Below are 19,852 nucleotides of genomic sequence, written 5' to 3' on the forward strand. Positions count from 1 at the left end.
GTAATAGACTTTATGATCAGACTTAGAAGTTTGGTTTTGATGCTTATAACCATCTAGGTTCTAACGTGAATAACGTTTCCACACTGTATCTCATAAAGGAATATACTTTGTGCATTACTAACAAAATGCAAAATGGCATGCAAAAAAAAATCAAACTTCAACTTGAATTGTAACATGGGCAAACACGTTTAACTGGTGATGGAAACCATTTCTTAAAAAGTAAAATGTTCAGTGTGGATAAGCATAATTTCCTCCCAGCCATCTGTTCATTCCCAATCCCGTGCCTTCGACTCTTCCCTCACGCCAGAATGCCCTTTTTCCCAGCTGTTACCATTCTCTTCCTTCAAGGCCCAGCCCAAACTCTGCCTCCTCCACAAAACCTGCCCTGAACCCCAGGGATATTCACTTCTTTCCACATCCCCACAGCATTGCCACTTATAGGTCTAGAGCACCTATGTTGCTCTGTCATGGATTAAGTTTACCTATTTACACTAAAGCGGAAACCCCCTGAGGACAGAAAATCTTCCTCATCTTTGCCTGCCCTAAAATGCTTAACTGAGTACCTTACAGATCAGATTGTAGGTACTTACTAAAGGTTTGTTCAATGAAATTAAAATCCTATTAAACTAAGAAAATGATCTAATACAATGAACTCAATGGGATATATGCTCTAATTTCCTTTCATCACTTCAAATATACTTCTCTGGATCTCACTTCCCCATCTCTCCATAACATCCCAGATAAAAATCCTGCTGCTTCTCAGTCATTTTCAAGTACTGCAAAATATAACCTAGTCCAATTTATACCTTCAGTTTCATAGCTTATTCAAACAGTACCCATGTACCCTGCCTCAGCCCAGGACAGCCAAGAGAAAGAACAGAATCAGTTTCTTTCAAAATCCTTGCTGGCTCTTTCACCTTTCTCCACTTCCTTTTTCACTTCCTCATTCCTCCAGATCAAGATAGGCAGAGGAAGAGGGACAAGTATCCCATGTGCCTACTTCCACGGGGGTTTACTCGACAGCCATGAAACAGGATGATCTGTTATACTTGTGTAATTATTGATAGCTACCTCCTCTCATTCTCAAAGCCCAGCTTGGACAGTACATTTCAGGTCTTCCCAGCAGGGGCGCCTTAAGTTACAGCAAGCAAAGAGGCTGGATCTTCCATGCTGAATTGTTCCCTGTGTGCGGGATGCACTCTCAGGTTGACCTCTTACTATCCCACCCAAAATTCCCTCATAGGGCAAGCAGCCTTCCTTGGCAGGATCCATTAAGATTACTCAAGCCTGGTTACTTCCCATGGCATCCACCTGGTCCACAAAAAAAACTTATGCCTTCTTACTACGCTAGATGCAAATGTCAACTCTTTCCACTACTGACCTCTCACTCAACATGCCATCTCACTGGCTTCCGTCACTCTCCTTCCCTCCAGAAACGAGTCAGTTCAGGAACGCCCCCAAACTCTAGGAAACGTATGCCATGCTCTCTCAAGAACCCTTTGCAAGTTGCCATTGTGGTATCAAGAAACACGATTCTGGGGCTTCCCTGGCGGTGCAGTGGTTGAGAATCTGCCTGCTAATGCAGGGGACACGGGTTCCGGCCCTGGTCTGGGAAGATCCCACATGCCGTGGAGCAACTGTGCCTGTGAGCCACAACTACTGAGCCTGTGCGTCTGGAGCCTGTGCTCCACAACAAGAGAGGCCGCAATAGTGAGAGGCCCGCGCACGGCGATGAAGAGTGGCCCCCGCTTGTCACAACTAGAGAAAGCCCTCGCACAGAAACGAAGACCCAACACAGCCAAATAAATAAATAAATAAACAAATGTGGGGTTTAAAAAAAAAAAAGAATTTAAAATTAATGAATACAATCATAAATAGCATGTAGGTCAAATAATAAAGCATAATTTAAAAAAAAAGAAACACGATTCTGTAGCTGATTAAACAACCAAACATGAAATTAAATACCAATCTACCCTCCTGGAAGACATAGCCAAACCCTGGACTGGAAATAAAAGGTCCTTTTGGAAAGAACAAGGGAAATATCACAGAACTAACTCTCCACTAGATTAACAATTCTTCACTTGAATGACAGTTTTAAAACCCCTCTTCTAATTTCACTTATGTATGGGAAGTGGATGCTGCAATCCTGTTCTTCTTAACTAAGCCCCACATTCCTCTTTAGAATATAAGGATGCTTACTACCCTTTATTTTCAGTGTTGGACCTTCAGCTGAAATCCTGAAACAAAGAAGTCTTAGTCATCATCCTATCATCTTATGACAGGTGTGATTCCCCTGCATTACATGTACTGCTTACCTATAATAAGGGACCCTTCATTTTAAGCAACTCAAATTTACCAAAGGGCTTCCCTGGTGGCGCAGTGGTTGAGAGTCTGCCTGCCGATGCAGGGGACACAGGTTCATGCCCTGGTCCGGGAAGATCCCACATGCCGCGGAGCGGCTGGACCCGTGAGCCATGGCCGCTGAGCCTGCGCATCCGGAGCCTTTGCTCCGCAATGGGAGAGGCCACAACAGTGAGAGGCCGGCATACCGCAAAAAAAAAAAAAAAAAAAAAATTTACCAGAAAAGAGGAGTGGGGAGCTACTGACTAAACATCAAGGGAAAGAAAAAAGGGAGATTCCTCATTTGGTCAAACAAATTTTATCTTAGTAAATTAGTATGTTATTTATACTCAAACACTTCATTTAATTATAAATACATTTAGTGAAGAGTCACTGCACAAAATGGAGAATTCCCACTTTAAAATTCAGATTAAAATATATGGTATCTACAACTAAACATTCTGTACAACAATATACAACATTATAAATCAACTACACTCCAATATAAAAACATGTTTTTAATTCTCTACAGTAAATAGTACAAGGTAATAACAAATCAACTCTATTCTACTGATATCCTTACTCTAGCACCCTTGTCAATCCAAAAAAGGAGTGCTTATCTATGATCTTATCACCTAACACATTTACCATCTCATTCTCTCTTTTGCAATCCACTCATTTCCTGATGTCTACAATAGCCTCAATATCTCCATTCACAAAGTTACCTCCCATTCGCCTCAAGGAAAAGCAGCTTTAACCAGTGACTACGACCTTGGGGGAAAAGGAAATGGGAAAAGAATCCACCTAAATAGTCACTGCTCTACTAAAATAATCACAAGAATGTATGCCTACTACATTTTACCTTACAGTAATCTTTCTTCAGAAGTCTTTTTTGGAGTCTATGAAAGTCAGGTTCACTGTCTTTCTTATCTCCTATAAATATGACTAAAGAAGTCCTATATAAAACATAGTACGGGGACAAAAAGATGTAACTGATGAATTCTCAAGACCCTATAAATCCCAATGTTTTGTCATCTCAAAAATCAATTCATAAGACCTCACCACATGGCAGGATGAGAGAAGATAAAACAAAATATTCTTCTGACCACTGACAGAAAACTAGTTTTAAATACCTGGATTTTGGACTTCGCTGGTGGTGCAATGATTAAGAATCTGCCTGCCGAGCTTCCCTGGTGGCGCAGTGGTTGAGAGTCCGCCTGCCAATGCAGGGGACATGGGTTCGTGCCCCGGTCCGGGAAGATCCCACATGCCGCGGAGCGGCTGGGCCCGTGAGCTATGGCCGCTGAGCCTGTGCGTCCGGAGCCTGTGCTCCGAAACGGGAGAGGCCACAACAGTGAGAGGCCCGCGTACTGCAAAAAAAAAAAAAAAAAAAAAAAGAATCCTCCTGCCAATACAGGAGACACCGGTTTGAGCCCTGGTCCGGGAAGATCCCACATGCCACGGAGCACGTAAGCCTGTGCACCACAACTACTGAGCCTGTGCTCTAGCGCCCTCTAGGCACAACTACAGAGCCCATGAGCCACAACTACTGAAGCCCACGTGCCTACAGCCCGTGCTCCACAACAGAGAAGCTAGTGCAATAAGAAGCCCACACACCACAACGAAGAGCAGCCCCCGCTTGCTGCAACTAAAGAAAGCCTGCATGCAGCAACGAAGTCCCAACACAGCCAAAAATAAATTTTTAAAACTGGATTTTCTTCTTCTCCTGATTACATTCAAGTCAATTATTGGCCCAAGAACCATCTAAAAGGCTAACACAGGGCTTCCCTGGTGGCGCAGTGGTTGAGAGTCCGCCTGCCGATGCAGGGGACACGGGTTCGTGCCCCAGCCTGGGAAGATCCCACATGCCGCGGAGCAGCTAGGCCCGTGAGCCATGGCCACTGAGCCTGCGCATCCAGAGCCTGTGCTCTGCAACGGGAGAAGCCACAACAGTGAGAGGCCCGCATACCGCAAAAAAAAAAAAAAGACTAACACAGATGCTTGTCTGAAATAATGTTCTCAAATCCCAATAAATGGCACTTCCTTTCTGCAATTCACTACTTTTTTTCATACTCACTTCTATGAGAGGTCTTCTCAATTTCAGTAAGTACAGGTGAAATAAGAATAACTGTAACCTATCAAGCTATAGCTCTGCATCCTTCTGTATATTTTGAAAAAAGTTTAGGAAAAAATAATAATTGCAATCTACAAAGGGATCTATTTATTGTCTCCTCCCCTTTATGGAAGGTTTCCAGAAGATGACAGTGGAATTCCTGATTTGAGTGGTCTACCAATGTTAAATCCATGTATTTCTTATTAAATATATCTATAAAGTAGAAGTGTTTTGCTGCTCTATTTAAACAAACACACACACACAATCATAGTCTTTCCTAAAATGCCTTATATTTGAAAATGGGAAAGTTTTCCAAATATTAATCACAATGATCCAAAATAAAATCTGCAGGGCAGTTCAATTATGGCACAATAAATGACAGCATTTTATTTCAAAATCCTTGAGTTTTAGGATCTGAACATCTATAAGACAACTCTTTCATTCCAGATTCAAGAGTTTAAGGCATTCAAATGTTACAACACACCTGTCCCTCAGCTATAGGCATTGCTTCAATGAAAAACTAGCTTAAAAACCATAAAATCAACTTCATATGACTCTGATCACTAATCTGACTTGTAAATTAGATGTGTGTAACTTCCACTATTCAGCAATCTTCAAATCTTTTCCTAGCAGGATGGCTTTTAGTTGCACTGCACTCTGACCAAAAATGTGCAATAGTAGCAGTGGCACACTGACAAACTGATTAGTATAGGCCTTAAATAAAGATTTCAAGGTAAGTCATGAGGAAATCTTTTTCTGTTTGTAGATGAGCTGTATGAACTATATAAAATGTAATCTATGTTTTACATCCTCGGCTGCCAGAGTTTTTGTTGAATGCTAGATGAAAAAAATGTTGAAGACTCACTGAGGAAAAAAATGGGATTCAACTTTGAGAGAATCCACCCACCTCATTTCCCAGCACTGCTTTCAAATCCTCTATAACTGGTATAAATAGATGTATGCCAAAAGCAGGGACTCTAACCAAATAAAACAGTGACTTGGTTCAGAGAGTACTTTGATGTTCCAGTTTTCTTGTGATTCAATAGTTCTAGAAAATACATATGTTTATTTCCAGTTCACATCTGCTTGTTAAATTTTTTTTTTTTTTTTGCGCTGTACGCGGGCCTCTCACTGTTGTGGCCTCTCCCGTCGTGGAGCACAGGCCCCGGACGCGCAGACTCAGCAGCCATGGCTCACGGGCCCGGCCACTCCGCGGCACGTGGGATCTTCCCGGACCGGGACAAACCCGTGTCCCCTTCATCGGCAGGCGGACTCTCAACCGCTGCGCCACCAGGGAAGCCCTTGTTAAATCATTTTAAGTGAATTTATTTAATAGGTCTGAAGACATTAATTAATAGTAGTAGTTAGTATTAATTTATAATACTATGTTCTATGCACATTAGCACTGTAGAATACGATTTTCTACTTACTATTGATTTCAGTAGCCTACACAAAAGGATATTCTCCTAGAAAATTCTGGGAGCAGTAGCTTTTTACAAATAGAAGCATATTTTAAACACGCTAGGGGAGAGCAAAATTTCAAAAATCTCCCAAGCAAAAACTTCCATGTGAAATCATAGTCTTTAAATTAACGTTTTTAGGTTAATTTTTTTAGGTTAAGCAGATGTTTCTCTTTACAATATTACCCTTAGTGTAAAAAAGCCCAATACTAAAAGGTGATAACTGTAATACATTAAAATCCATCAACAGACAGGATCTTTAAAGTCTGATTACCAAAGCAATCACCATGTGTCACTATGGAATGATAATGCATTACACATTCCCCAAGTAAAGATCAAAGTTACTTGAACCACCCCTGCCAAAAAAATCATTTTTATTTAGTCATGCAGTCCTTGGAATCACAGTAGGGCTCGATGCCATATTGGTGTCACATTCTGCCAGTCATCCAAAGAATATGCCAGCCTTCTTTTTCAACTTCTCTGTCTACTAGTGCATCACTGGACCCAGCAGGCAGTTCACCCAGACAATCTCAGTAACGGATTTTGGCTCTCTGCGCATAATAGATGACAATCTTTATGAAGTATCCAGTTTGTCTTATAGCTGAGAGATCTGAACCTGCTGCAGATGTCACATCTAAATTCTTGAATGGATTTGTATCAGTGTCACCTATAAAACAAGACAGTGTCACCAACAGCATTGTCCTAGAGAACATCTGTTTCAGTAATGCTAATATGATGCTTTCTGCATCATAACTGATAGTCATTTATTTGCCTAAAACAAAGATCAGAGCCTGTGGCCCAAAATTCAGTCCATTGCCTTTTCTTACACAGCTATGATCTAAGAATGGATTTTGTATTTTTTAATGGATGAAAAGTTTTTTTAAAAGACCAATATTTTGCGACATATGAAAATTACATGAAATTCAAATTCCAGTCTCCATAAACAAAGTTTCATTGGAACATAGCTACTCATTCATTTATGGATTTTTCTACGGCTGCTTTCACACTACAATGGCAAACTTAACAGAGACCATAATCACCCATAAAGCCTAAAATATTTACTATCTGGTGCTTTAAAAAAGAAGTTTACTGAACCCTAGCCTAGAGAATATTTAGTGGGTAGGTAATATGGTGCCTAGTGTCTGTTGCATGAAGAACGTGAGTGTAATGACCCAGTTGTTCCCCTGCCTTACTTCCATCCATTGGTTTAACAAATATTTCTTGGGCAGGTCTGTCACTCCACTACACACAGCTAGCTATGGTCACTCTGCTTCCCACTTTGGCTCAGCCTTGCCTCAATCCAAAGAGTCAAACAATACCCTTGAGCAGAAATAAGACAAGCTCAACTTCAGGTCAAATTCTAGTTCTCCCAAGTTGGCCTCATCTGTGTGCACAGGTTCTCCTGGTTCTTGCTTTCTGCTTTATATCCACCATTCCCCATAACAGGTTTCCTGTATGGATACCACTCTTAAAAGTCTATATTTCCTACCAGAGACCCTAAGGCAGCAGGCTGAGTCACAGCATTCTTTGACTGCACTGTGCCAGCTGATCACCAGTTCTACCCCTGCCCTAACAGCCACCCTGTAACGTGAATTTGTTTGGGGCCCTTGTGAACAGCTTGCATATTCCAACACCCTCCTGGCTTCCACTGCTCTTTCTGATTATGAATGCCCCTGGAGTTCATCATTTCCTTTGACATTCAAACCTCTGGCCTATAAATCTATGAGTTCAACCTTCCCAAATGGCTTGTTGTTCTATTTCTTGAGTTCAGTTCATATGATAACCAAACGTAAGAGCACAACACAACAAAACTCTATACATATGGCTTTCCCAACCTAGGACTACCCATCCCTTACTTTTTTAGCAACTGCCGCAAAAGGGTATCTATCACCTGCAAGCAGTATCTAGAATATCCCTTCTTCTTCCCTCCACCATTGCTGGTTGACCCAAAGTTTCTACACCTGCTTCACCTGAGAGGGTTACTCACCACCCTTTCTACCCACCTGGGGTGCCTAGGATAACCTGCGTCTCTTGAGCGTTGCTTCAGAATGCCTCTCTTGCTTCTATTAAAGCTTTAGCACTCCTGTTTCTATTGTAAGCGGGAAAAGGGGGTTTCTTGCCACTGTTGGACTGCAATGGACTAATTTATTTGGCTAGACTTCTAGGAGTCAGAATATAATTCCCCAAAGAAAGATGTTAATAATCCACAATGAGGCTCTGTCCATAGTATCAATGGCACTATGGAACCCATCTGTAATTCATATTATATTGTTGGCAAATAACTAATTCACAAACACATTCACAAGTTGTGGACTGACCATCTAGAAAATAGCTATGAAATGTCAGGAAGACTTCACAGCAGACAGATTAGCCTAGTGTAAAGACTTCAGAGAAAATGGCAGTTTATTTTCAGCAAAGTGAATTTCACTACAACCCTTAAGTAGCCTGCCATGGTGAACAGCGCTTAAAACTGCATGAATAGCTCGCAACCAAAAGAGTGGTATCAAGAATGAATTCGCTGATAAAGTGACCATTAACCATTATCTCAACTCTGGGTAGCAACAATATTGGTAGCAGCGATCTTAAATAAAAATGAAAATCTTCTTTAAAAACACACACAGGAACCTTCTGCCTACTTGGAGAATGACACAGAACTCCATCCAGTGACATAACATTACAACCAGGAAAAGAAACTAGAGGTATGTAGTCCATATTTCAAAGAAATACGCAAAATATTAAAACTTTAGAACTTTGTTCATTTGATGACTCTAGCCACCATTCCTTAAAGAAACAGTTCTCAAACTTCTTAGCATCAGGCCTCCTTTGTGTTCTTGAAAATTGAGGACTCCCAAGAGCTTTTGTTAATGAGTTATAATTATCAATATTTACCATATTAGGAATTAAAGGCGAAAATGTTAACTATTTTTTAAATTTTTTTAAAGCGTGATTTATAATTTAATTTAAAAATTGATATGAGATGCAACACAATTGAGCTGATTCTCCCATCCATGGGACATTTAGGTTGTTTCCAATTTTTCACTATTATAAAATGATGTCATAGATCTATAAACATTAACATGAAAAAAGATTTGCTCTATAGTGTTAACAGGGAAAAAAAATCAGGTTATAAAATGGCATTTAGTTTGCTATCTTTTTTTGGTGAAAAAAATATGCAACTTTGAACAGATGTTTATTAAAGCACTTGTTTCAGTGAATTGTTAGTATCTGAAAATGAAGACATCTATCTCCCTACCTACACTGAGTTCCTGCACGTGGAAACTGCTTATTCACATACACTCTGCAAGTATTTGTTGAACGAAATAGAATTTTTTCCATTTCTAGAATGTGCAAGACAATGATTAAGTTCCAGTTTTGTGACAAAACATGTTCTGCTTTCCTGATTCATTTAAAATTTTTAATGACATTTAGTATGAGAATATATTTTATGAAAAATTACTTTATTATACAAAAAAAGCTTAGTGATAAAAATAATACTGTTTTACAACTTTTGCAAATTTCTTTCATGTCTAACTTAATAGATGACAGCTGGATTCTCATATCTGCTTCTACATTCAATTTGTTGTGATACATTGTTTTGATTGAACTACATGAAAAAAAAATAGCCCCACACATATATGCAGTGAGAAGAAAGTATATGTTAATATTAATATCATTTTCAGATAACTGTGGATGTTCTTCTTTGATACTACACCAAAACTTGACAAGTAGGAGTTTTCGGTTAGCTGTAATATGAAATCTAATATCACATAAGCTTTTTGTATTCTGTTACTTGCTTTCTATAAGGGCCTTTTACCATAATTTTGTAACCTTTTTGTAATTTTGTAATTTTGCGGTTATGAATTGGGAGATTGGGATTGACGTATATACACTAATATATATAAAATAGATAACTAATAAGAACCTGCTGTATAGCACAGGGAACTCTACTTCACTTTTTGGTACAGTAGAAACTAACACAACATTGTAAAACAACTCTACCCCAATAAAAAATAAAAAAAAATAAAGACATAAAAATAAATAAATAAAACATATAATAGCAAAGCAGTTATAGGAATAAAAGAAAAACAAAGTCAACTGTGCAAGACCTCTATTTGGAATAATTCTTGCTTACTTGACTATCTCTGTTATCAAATGGAACAAAATCTACTTTTTTTAAATCGTGTATGATCCAGATAGTTCATTAATTCACATTATTGAACACTTATCTGCACATGACAACAAATCAATACAGCTAAGATTACTCTTTAAAAAAAAACTCAATACACTAAGCTGATATTATTCCTATATTACATACGAGGAAACTGAAACCCAGAGAAGTAACTAACTTCCCCCAAAGACATGCTGTTCATAAATGGTAGAGTCAAAATCAGTTTGGACTGACCCTGAAGCTTAAACTCTTCAATCATATTGCCTGCATGTATTTAAGAAGGTCTCAGGCAATGAACTAGAAATTGCTCACAAGGTCTGTATACAGAGCTTGCTGATACCATATCCACTCTACCCAAGGCAATCATGATATGAAACCGTCTTGTATCTCAAAGACCAAGAGGTGAAAAGGAAGCTGGTGATGCTGAAAATAAAGAGCCATGTTCTGAGGTGGTTTAAGTAAAGCATCTATAGGTAATGCTGAAGAAAGAAGTAAAATTCACTTACAGAGGTGTCAGATAGCACACACCTCTGCTGCTAAGATGAGCTTACCTCTGTTTAAACAAAACATACCAAAAAAACCAAAGCCTAGAGGAAAATGTCACCACAGCTACACAGACTATCTACAGATTGCACAATAACTTTCAGATGCCAGGAGCCCAGGAATGCTGCAAACCTTAGTAAATGGCAGCAGAAATCATTTTCCTAAAACACTCTAATCAATCACAAAAATTTTCATTTCAAGTTAGGATTTGCAAAGGTCAGGGGTTATGCCCCAATGCTTGTTTCTATTTCAAGGGCTTACAGTGCAAACTGCTGCTTAAATATTAAAGCCCAAGGGGGACAGGAAAAGAATCAAGGTTTTATCCAGCGCAATTCACCCTCCACAACTTGTTGCAACAACTTGCAGGAAAACATCTTGAGACTGGACAGAGGAGTGTGGCTTTAATTTCAAATCAAGTGTATTCTCAAGGAGTCCCCAAACACATTTGACGTTTGACAGGAAGGTGACAAAATGGGAGGCTGTGGTGTACCTCCTGAAAGGGCAGGCAGTACAGGCGAGAGATGAGCAATTATACTTGTCACAGAATACGATATTCTGGATTCCCTCTGTGGCAAAAGAAAAAAAAAATTATAGAGCAAACTTTACCTCCTCCATCAATGATTCCCAGCATGATCAAAAAGAATCAGAATCTAGTAATATAAAACCAGCTGACAGATATATAGAAAAAATAAAAATCAAGATTGAGGTCATGGCCCTTGACATGCACCATTTACACTAAGGATTCCCCCACTTATCTGAATTAATTTCATGTACCTCATCTCATTCAGATAATTGAAGTTTTCCTCTTAGAGTTGTAAAGTGTTTACCTCAACATAATTAGTAAACTATCCACTTAAAAATTCCACTACAAAAATTACCACCCCCTCCTCTCTACACATAAATGTATACTCCACTATCCTTTAAAGTATGAGATTTTGGCCTTCATGGGGAATGCAGTTCAACAGTCCTCTTTAAAAAATTAGCACAAGAAATTCTACACGAAAAGTTATGGTCATTACTTTTTTAATAAGTGTCTGAATTACTTTTTAAAGACATGGTAATTTGGGTATTCAATACATGACTACTGTTCTGAAACCAAATTAAAGGTTTAGACTACTAAAGAGTTTGATGACTTGCTTCAATACAATAACTGGGATTGTATGGAGAACAAAATCAAAGAGGTCTCTCTTTTTTTATGAGCAGGCATTTAAGGGCCTTTTAATGAGAATTTACTCTTTAGTATATAATTACTAATGCACAAAAATAGGGCCATTAGGGCTTCCCTGGTGGCGCAGTGATTGAGAGTCCGCCTGCCCATGCAGGGGACACGGGTTTGTGCCCCGGTCCGGGAAGATCTCACATGGCGCGGAGCGGCTGGGCCCGTGAGCCATGGCCGCTGAGCCTGCGCGTCCAGAGCCTGTGCTCCGCAACGGGAGAGGCCACAACAGTGAGGGGCCCGCGTACCGCAAAAAAAAAAAAAAATAGGGCCATTAAATTCACTTCTTTATAGTGCCATAAAACTTCTATTTGTAAGAAATATAAAATAATATACATTTAATCAAACTCCAGAAAAACAGAAATGTGCAACACCTAACAATACATGGTGAAAATTATATACATTTTCTTCTTAAATAAACTCCCTGCAAGATGACTAATGATGCTATTTTGTATGTGGGTATGCTTATAATTTAAAATATACAGACTCCCTAGTACTTATGATGGCAATGAAATGTCTGAACTTCTTGTATGAATTCTCAATTTCTATATGAAAATTGGTTTCCCATACTGATAACATACTATTGATTATATCCAATCAATATTTATTTATCACCTGCTATGTGCCAGGTACTGTACTAAGTGCTGAGGACACCGACAGGAACAGCACAAATTCGGTCCCAACACTCTGGGTACACACAGTCTAGAAAGAAAGACAGATAACGAACAAATGTGCTATGGGAAAGTATAACAGATACTTGGTCAAATGAAAGCTCAAAACTGAGAGAAAACCTGGTTAGAAAATCAAACACCTGAAAATAATTAGTTACCACTGAAACTGGATAGAAATCACGCAGTAAGTAACGCAGCTACGAGGGCAGAGAACCAAGAGCAGGGTAGTCAGGAAGGGGATCTACGTAATGACTGGATGACCAGGGTGTCCTAGCGTCAGATGCAAATGAAAGTTGACCCTCAAAAAAAGCTGAAATTATAACAGCCAAAGAGCCCAGCTCTCAGCTGTCCTGTCCTCAGTACCTAAGAAGTCAATCCAGTGAATGTGAGTCTGAGAAGCAGTATCAAGGTATCTGCTAGTTCTGCCCCAGTTGAAGTAGGACCCCAACCATCCACCATGGACAAGACCGGGTCCAAGTTCCCTGAAGGAAGAGAGGATGGCGAGGAGAGGGAGAGCTCTGGAGCAGGCTCAAGACAAGGTTCCAGGTCCACAAGGGATTTGGAATACAAAAAGGAATAATAAAAGAAATATATCAACTCTATGGATTATTTTATGCTAAGGAAATACTGCAGAACTGCTTCACTTTTAAAAATAAGTACTCAAAAAAATTGTAATCTTGAGTTTAAATGACTTAAGTGTGACCTTCAAGTGTGGGAGAAAATGACTAGACAGTCTCACTAATTCTTATCAATTGTCTGATTCTATAAACTAATTCCATCTAAATCTATATTAATATATTCTAGATGCTTCACACATACTTCCCTAAAATGTTTATGCCATATATTTCAAAACTCCTGATGAGTGAAAGCATTTTTCAAAATGAGAATCTCATTTTGAAACTCAGTCAAAGTGAGTACATGCCAAGGATATAGTAAGACACCAAACCTCTGTGAGCAATGGATGCCGAGGGCACCAGAATAATTCCAGATCCCACCTCCTGAAGAGGCTGGGGATCTTAAGGTATTTTCAGTCTTAAAAATCAATTCAAGAAGTGGGTGGAAAAGACAGAACAGGGAGTGGGTGGGCCAGGTAGCCTGGGACTGACACAGGAACCAGCAATGATAGATATGAAATTATTTGCCCCCTACAAATTTGCCCCCTACAAAGCACTATCATACTCTACTGTACAATTGTTTTCAGTAATAGTGTCATGAGGGGAAAATAAAATGCATGTAGTCCAAAGATGATGTCCCTATGAAAACTATTATTCATATAACTCAACATACTCAAATAGGAATCACACTATGGAAATGGCCCTGCATTTGCCCAAACATTACTTGCCAAGGCTATTCAAAGGGTGGAGTGGTGGTACTTTCCAAAAGAAATGCTTGAAAAATTTCCTCAGTAATTTTTTTTTAATAAACAAAGCACACTATAATAATCTATTAAAGAAAGAATATAAGCCTAAGGGAAAAAGAAAATACAGTAAGGTTTGTTTGGTTTGGGGTTTGTTTGTTTGTTTTCATTATCACCACCATGAAGCACAAGGCATCAGCCAGAAACTGTGTAAAATATCATTTCAGGACAGCTTTTTACCACAGGAGTCTGAACTCCATAAGTCATGCTGCTTCCAGAAGTCTATGTACTGAAAAATATATCTTTATAAAGTGAAACCAAGGCCTTAAAATGTGGCGTACAGTAACAATTAGGGTCATTCAATTCACAATTCTCAAACTTTGCTCCAGTGGAAAATTTGTATTATTTTAGCTCAACTGAGGTGTCCTATCAAAAAATTTAAATAATGGTGTCCTTTTCCAATTTCACAGTGGGTAATGTACATTAAAGAACAAAATTCTCAATGTTAACCTCTTGCCTCAATTTATCTAAAATATTAGATACCTGCTACCTCTTTCAATATTGGAATTCAGCCTAACAGAGTATCTATTCAACACAAAAATGGAAATGAGGTATTTCAAGTTTATAATATCATGATTCATGACTTCCAAGCACTCTGCTACCTTCTTAAATTTGATTAAGCCCAACAAAACCACAAGCATTACAAAGTACACTTCGCTTGACATGAAGCATACAAAGATGAATAAAACACAGCCCACCTTACATGAAGCCACACCAGGGAAAATGCACACAAGGCAAAAAGTATCTACTAAACACCTGCAGTAAACACTGGAGTGGGAGATGCAAAGAATTCACCCTACCCCAGCAAGGACCTGGGGACTTCTGCATTGAGGACCACTACCAAAAGGGAGCTGAGGATGCTGGAATTCGATGACTCCATGTGTTACAGGACATTTCTTCCTAATTAATATCAAGGTTACATACACCATAACCCTAGGACTCTTGCAATGCCAACCTGCTGGAATTGACACAGACTATCTGAATCAAGAATATGAATAAACATTCTCGAAGTGAAAATAGTTACTAAATTCAAACAAACTGGAAAGTACTGTTTCAATTGATGAAAAATGTAAAGATTGCCTAAATATAATGTGTATCATTTGATCTAATGACTCCAAATCACAAACTAAGGCATATACTCAAAACACCGGGAAAAAATTCAACGTTAGTAATAACTTGGCTTTTTTGTTTTTAAGACATCAAAATCAAAACAAATTTTGGTACAAAAATATCCATTGGGGAGGTATGAATGATCTACCTAGGTGTTCGGTTAAGTCAACTAGTTCTATTCAGTTCATGTTAAATCTCTTCAGGAAACTTGGATTACTTTTACTCTGCAAAATTATAGGGTTGCAATAAATTAATTATTAATAATAATTAATAGTTAACTGCTGAATTTCCTCACAAACAGAAAATTCTGTACTTCTGCTGTCTGTCAGATTAAGATGTCAACACGGTTTCAAAACAGGAGTAAAAAAGCCTTCTTAACTTCTCAAATTGGTAATGCTATAAAATTCAGTTTCCTACCTTATCTCAGTATCACGGTTCACATTTTACCTACCCAGTTTTCAAGTTCGTCAAAGAAACTTTCATGATTCAAAGGGTACTCCTCCCACCCCCAATACTAAAACTGTTTCTTAAATACAAGATCCTAAGGAAAATATATAATGAAAGGCAGTGAGAAATGTGAATCTATTCCACATCAAACCTGGAATGCACTAATTAAAATTCAATATTGCACTTGGTACGTGGGCTCCTACATGAAACTCCTGCCATGTTCTAGCTTAAGGTTAAACAGGTTAATAGAATCCAATAAAATGGCTCTATTGAATTATACTGGATTTCTTTTCAACAGCTCCTTTACCTGACCATTCTGTTGAACTTTAAAATCAACTTCAGGGGTAGCACCCAATAACCAAGGAGAGCCACGGCTCACGGGGGCTGCATTCTGCAACCCACCTGGTGTGGAAAATCACCGTCAACGCACGTTTTCCATTTCAAACTGTGATACAGGTGGAGGAAAAAGTGTAAAGCCTTCTCTTTGAACCTCCCATCACACTGCCTCAAAGCGCTAACTTAAGAATTATCTCAAAGACAATGTAATGCAGTACAGTTCTCAGAAAACTCTAAAAGTTGCCTTTGCCAGAGAGGAGAGACCAAAAAAAAAAGAACTCCCTCTAGACTAAAGGTTAAATTAACGTAGTACTGCAACCTCGCTGTTGGGTACACGGCTGGATTTACAGGACAAATTCAGAGAACCTTTCCCCCGCCCGAACAGACTGCCTGGGTCCCGATTAAAATAAGTATATGCGGGATCGTCAGAGGAGGGAAGGGGGCGGGGAGAGCGCAGAGTGAGCGAGGTCTTTAGCCTCCGCTAAGGGGCTGCTGAGGTCAGGAGAGTTAGGGCGATAATGGGGCCAGGCGCAAAGGGTCCTTCAGGAAGACCTGGCGGCGCGCGGCGCGAGGGACCACTGGCCCGGCAGTCTCGTGGTCGGCAAGGAAGCCCCTCCGCTCCTCGGGCCAAGGCCGGGAGCCCGGCCCCTCCTCCTCCCCGCGAGAAGGCGACGCGCCCCCAGCCACCCTCACCGGCCGCGCGACGAGGCGGCTGCGGCGCGCTGGCTGCGGGAAGCCGGCCCGCAAGGCGCGCAGAACCCAAGAAAAGAAGGTCAGAAAATGGCCAGCGCGTATCAGGAATGAGACACAGCAGCCGGGGTGCCCGGCTCAGGGCGCGGGGCGGACGGCGGCGCCGCGAACGCAGCGCGTGCGTCCGGGAAGCGCGCCGCCCGCGCGGCCCTCAGCTCCGCCCCCCGGCTCCCCGCGCCGCCGCCGCCGCCGCAGCCCCTCTGGGAACTCCAAGCCGCGCGGCCCCGCGAGGCGGGCGCCAAGGAGGGGAGGGGCCGCGCTCCCCGCCTCCCCGCCGGCCCGCGCGGCTCCCCAGCCCGGAGCCTACTCACCTCCTCCTCCTCCTCCTCCTAGTCTCTCGCTCCTGGCCACCAGCGCGGCCCAGCCGGCGACGCGCTGACGCCGTGCCCCTCCCCCGCGGCCGCCGCCGCCGCCGCCGCCCCGCCCGGCCCGCGGCCGCAGCGGCCTCAGGACGCGTCAGGCGTAGGCCCGCCTCCCGGCCCGCCCACGCGCTCACCACTCCGCCCCCTGCGCGGCCAGGTTGTTGCGGGTCTCTGACTCAGCAGACGCTCCCACCTTCGCGAGCCGCGCCGCCTCCGCTCACAACCCCCGAGTCTCTCCTCACCTGCCCACTGCCCTAGGACCTCACTTCGCCTCCCACCTCCCCGCGCGCCCTTTCCCATCTCTAGTCAGCCCCCGCGTCTTACCCTTAAGCTTGTTTATACTCTTTCCCTAATCCCTAGTCTGGTTGTAAGCTTGCATTGGTGCCTTCTCCTTCCTTCTAGAAGGTCTTCCCTGCTCACTAGGTCAGCCTCGGTTTCCTCCTGCAGTTTTCCCCCCGGTGCCTTCTCTCCCCGGTCTCCGTTCCCCTCCCTGGCCTGCTGGAGCCACGTACCCGGCTTCTTCCCTGCCACTGCTACCTGAGGCGCAGCTCGCACCTCCTGGGCAGCTGCTTGGCCAACGCGTCCTAATTTCCCTCCCCCTGGTCCCCTCAGAACCCTCTGGACAGGCTCGTTCCTTCCTTTACCTACATTTTGAGCGTCCTTTCTGTTCTCACTACTCCAAATAGTTCATATGCAGTTTGGGAGTTAATGGTATGTGCGCAGCCCCACTCGCCTCAAGAGTCACCCAAGTAGTTAAAAATCACAAAGCAGAGCGATAGCAGTGGTGACAATCTTTGACTTTCATCGTTCCCATCCATACTTTCTCTGCGATAAAATGTCAACACAATTTCTATTGGGTCTTACAGTCCACAAATTTTGCCTGTTTTTCCCTGCAACCTAATCTCAATTCAGTTCTTTTATTTATAAAATTCATAGTCTGTAGAAAGAGCACCAGGATCTTTTAGGTCTCTCGTTTAATTACCTGTAAAAGGAGGAATTTGTTTCTTCCACATTTAAATTTCTGTGATTCCGAATCAAAGGATTTTGTATTTGGAAGGAGCTTGTGGGTTAAATGAGTCAGAAGAAGGCAAAAGATGCAAATGTAACTAGAAGTCTGGTAAACTTCATTTTTAAAACTGCAACTTGGAAGAGTTAGGCTGTGATGTGGAAATGAGTTGAGAGACATACCAAAATAAGGGAAACTGATTAGGCCTTTAAAGTTACATCCACAAGTTGCTTTAAATTATGTGAGTAAACATATTATCCTTAAATTGAAGAATTAAAACTATCTTCCATTCTAAACAAAATCCGGGCTCTATGAAGACCCTCAAAGTTTAAAACCATTGTGAACTGAACAACAGCATTATAAGCATGTGAAAACCTTATCAATCATCTGTCCATACACTTTAACACAAATTGGGAAACAGAAAAGTATAAATGCCAAAAGCTGAAAGTGAGTGTTCCTAACAACACACAAGACTAGTAAATCCTATCCCATGGAATAAGTATAAGAACTCCAAAGGCTATGGCTGCCATTTCACTGCTATGGAAATAGTCATACAATTTTTTTTTTAATATTTATTTACTTTCCTTATTTTTATGGGTGCATCCTGTCTTTGTTGCGGCACACGGGATCTTCGTTGAGGCATGAGTCATACAATTTTTAATTAACTTATCTAGTCCTTAATATCATCTGGAGTCTAATCTTTTCATTTTACTGTTGAAGAACTGACACCCAGAGAAAGTAAATCGCTTACTCAGTAATGCCCAGATTAATTGGAAACAAAGCCAGAATTCAAACTCAGATCTTCTGTCTCGCATAGCTGCCAGCATCTGGCTTATAGTTACCAGTTATATAAAGCTATTCAACATCAGAGGTCTTTAACTCTGCCGTTTCGCCTACATAGTCTGAGTGATGTATGAAATCATACTTGGCATTAATTAGGAAGGTATCCACTGGTTTTAAGAATTCCTTTTGCCCAAGCTCCATCTCACCTGGTCAGGGTTCACCTTTATTCCAGGCAATTCTGACCAGGCCTCTGGAGTCATGTCCCAACCAAACACATTCATCCTTGGAGGTGCCAAGAGCTGTGCATGATTGTAAGAATTATGAAGTCCCTATTGCCAAGAAAATTACAACATTACTTGGGGGGGTGGGGGGGTGTAAAATATGAAACATAAAATGATCAACAATTCACCATTAGTAAAAAAGGATTCAATTATAAAATTCATATTTTAAATTGGAAATTAACCATGTAGATTAAGGGAAGCTTTTTTTAAAAATTTATTTTATTTATTTATTTTTGGCTGTGTTGGGTCTTTGTTACTGCGCAGGCTTTCTCTAGCTGCAGTGGGCCGAGGCTACTCTTTGTTGCGGTGCGCGGGCTTCTCATTGTGGTGGCTTCTCTTGTTGTGGAGCATGGGCTCTAGGTGCACGGGCTTCAGTATTCGTGGAGCACGGGCTTAGTTGCTCCACAGCATGTGGGATCTTCGCAGACCAGGGCTCGAACCCATGTCTCCTGAATTGGCAGGCGGATTCTTAACCACTGCACCACCAGGGAAGTCCCAAGGGAAGCTTTCTTAAAGGACAACAAAGGAAATGTAGAATTTGGATTTGTTTATAGGGAAAAGGTAAAGGAAATTGCTTGAACAAAGGCATTGGGAAAAAAATGAGCAAGCTAACAATGGGGAAAATGTACGAGATCAGATGAATTAAAACAGAAGTTTCACTTAGAAACAATAGAAAACAAAGCTGAAACGATAGGGTAGAAGACCTGAATTTGAGCCTGACAAATTTCGATTTAATCTAATGGAAGATCATTTTGAATTTGGCAGGGGGAGGGGGTGAAGATGAGACAGGAGACTATAACCTTGTCAGGTTCTGAAGTAGCAAGTGGGATTTTAAAAGAAATGGTAGAC

At 41.1% G+C, this 19,852-nt stretch overlaps 1 protein-coding gene across 17 annotated transcripts in view; it reads right to left on the reverse strand.

The window, feature by feature from the left end:
* The window catches only part of GTDC1 (glycosyltransferase like domain containing 1), a 446,641-nt gene extending 429,627 nt beyond the window's left edge, over positions 1-17,014 (reverse strand). For all 17 annotated transcript variants that reach the window (XR_007478257.1, XM_049711959.1, XM_049711957.1 and 14 more), the window contains exon 1: positions 16,883-17,014. The gene's annotated coding sequence lies outside the window, so the exon portion shown is untranslated. The remainder of the gene's footprint in view (positions 1-16,882) is intronic.
* Positions 17,015-19,852: the final 2,838 nt, after the last annotated feature.

This window comes from Orcinus orca, chromosome 7 (genome assembly GCF_937001465.1).
Source record: "Orcinus orca chromosome 7, mOrcOrc1.1, whole genome shotgun sequence".
Taxonomy (NCBI): domain Eukaryota; kingdom Metazoa; phylum Chordata; class Mammalia; order Artiodactyla; family Delphinidae; genus Orcinus; species Orcinus orca.